The 2386-nt window shown below is 49.2% G+C and overlaps 1 long non-coding RNA gene across 1 annotated transcript in view; it reads right to left on the bottom strand.

Moving 5' to 3' along the window:
• Positions 1 to 337: 337 nt before the first annotated feature.
• Positions 338 to 2386, bottom strand: part of LOC136768256 (uncharacterized) — a 3201-nt gene continuing 1152 nt past the window's right edge. The window contains exons 2-3 of the long non-coding RNA XR_010821959.1: positions 1859 to 1966; positions 338 to 1523 (exon numbers count right to left, since the gene is read on the bottom strand). This is a non-coding gene — a long non-coding RNA (uncharacterized LOC136768256). The remainder of the gene's footprint in view (positions 1524 to 1858; positions 1967 to 2386) is intronic.

Consider the following 2386-nt stretch of genomic DNA (forward strand, 5'->3'; position numbering starts at 1 on the left):
TATAAAGCGATTTTGAATTGAAGACTTTGCCGTGCAAACTGTTTTATAAAGCCAAATGCCAAATCAGTCGTATATAATGAATGATTTAAAAAGGGATTTTAATTGTTCCCAGAATCTCTATTACAATGCTTGAAACTGCGCATGCGCCACAGCCAATTTTACCTGGTTCTTGATTATTATTTATTATTTTTATTTCTTGGTAGACGCCCTTATCCATTACATTACATTATTTGTCATTTAGCAGACGCTCTTATCCAGGGCGACTTACATTTGTACCGATTTATACAACTGGGCATTTTACTGGAGAATCTAAGTGAAGTACAACATAAGTGCAATACAAAGTGCAAAAATACAGTTCAATAAAGGCATCAACCATTACAAATTCAATTTACATAAAACATAGCAATTCAAAATATAATACATTTTACAACTTCTAATTTACAATCTACACAGGCAAGTACAGTAAGTTGGGTCCTACATCCTGGACGGTAAAAGCTAAGTGCTGTCGAGATGTAGGGTCACAGTCAGGGGCTACGGGAAAGGGAGCAAGGAGGAAACAAATTAACTGTGAAGTGCTATCTGATGGGGGTTAAAATGACTAATATTACAAGTACTGTCTGAAAAGATGTGTCTTGAGTAAGCGCCGGAATGAGGTCAAGGACTCTGCTGTTTTGACTTCGGTGGGCAGGTCGTTCCACCACTTAGGGTTCAGGGATGAGAAGGAGCGGCTCTGGAGGAAGGGGAGTGGAGAGGAGGCAGAGTTAGCCTTCTGGCACTGGAGGAGCGCAGTGGTCTGGAGGGGATGTATGGAGAGATGAGGGACTGAAGGTATCTTGGTGCAGTGTGGTCGAGACAGCGGTAGGTGAGGGTCAGTGTCTTGAACTGAATGCGTGCCGGTTTCGGGAGCCAGTGGAGGGATCATGATCCAACAGCAGAACCACGGTGAAAAGACAGAGGGGTACAGGACTGTAGTATGACAACACAGCACAGCCCAACACAGCCGTGCTCTAGAGTTACTGGACAGTGCATCTCTGGTCAGCAGAGCTGGTCACTCTCGGAGCAGCACGGCCCTGTCCTGCAGCACTGCAGACTTCAGCAGGGATGTGTAGAGCACGGAGGCGTTCATCCAAGATGTGTTGAGCACGGATGTATTCATGTGTTATACAGTCTTCATAGCAATCCCTCTGCTGGCAGCGATAGCAGAATGACACCCCACACTGCGGGCACTCCACTTCAGGGCAGCCTCTCCCAGTGTGGGACAGCAGGGCCTGACAGTTTGGGCACGGTCTGAACAGAGGGCACTCTGCCACGATGCCCCTGCCAACCGTCTCTGTGGAAAGCAGGGCGGCCTGCAGAGCGCAGTCGCTACGTGTGCAGCCCCCCCCCGGCGCCGGCCCCGCACACTCGCGCCCGCAGTCGGTGCAGAACTGGAAGACACGGCGCAGGGAGACGGAGCAGCTCGGACATGGCACAGCGGCACTACCGCCCGGCACCACCCTCACCGGCTCCTGGCAGCGCGGGCACTGCAGGACACACACACACACACACACACACAGAAGACAGAGACAGATACACAAACTGTCTGAGTTATTGAAACAGTGTCTCAGTCAGTCTGTTAGTGTGTCATGTGTTCAGTGTGTCAGTGTGCTGTGTGGTCAGTGTGTCGGTGTGCTGTGTGCTGTGTGGTAAGTGTGCTGTGGTCAGTGTGTCACAGTGTCAGTGTGCTGTGTGGTCATTGTGTCACAGTGTCAGTGGTCAGTTTGTCAGTGTCAGTGTGCTGTGTGGTCAGTGTGTCAGGGTCAGTGTGTCAGTGTGCTGTGTGGTCAGTGTGTCAGTGTGCTGTGTGGTCAGTCTGTACCTGCTTCTCGGTGTCAGAGCCACTCATGGTCTCAGTGGAGGAACAAGGCTCCGTTTGGAGGCAGAGCGAGTCGATCACAGATCCATTCGATCGCAGATTCGGCCCTGTCTGAGGGAACAACAGGCAAAGTGACCACCAGCGCCATGCCATCAGCAGAGAGCAGGACAGCCAATAATAATGACAATGATAATTGGGAGAGAGCATACAGACTTTTCCAGCAGACATTTCCCATAATGCCATCGAAGCTGACGTCACAACAAGATTCGTAACGAAGCCAAGTTTTGCGGGTTGATTGATAGAAAGATTGAGGATTCCTTGGTGATTTTCCACAATAATAACTTAGTTGGTTCCTGTACAAATCCTTACACAGCACCTTGCTTGAGTGTGTCATTCGCACCTGTGACCCCAGTGCACGTTTGTTCTTCTGCCTAGAGGAAGGGCCGCTGACCTGCCATAGACCAGAGCAGTGTGAATAATCAGGTTTGACGTTAATAATAGTTGTTTATAATGTTACTATAGATCATCTAG

This window comes from Amia ocellicauda, chromosome 14 (assembly GCF_036373705.1).
Source record: "Amia ocellicauda isolate fAmiCal2 chromosome 14, fAmiCal2.hap1, whole genome shotgun sequence".
Lineage (NCBI taxonomy): Eukaryota > Metazoa > Chordata > Actinopteri > Amiiformes > Amiidae > Amia > Amia ocellicauda.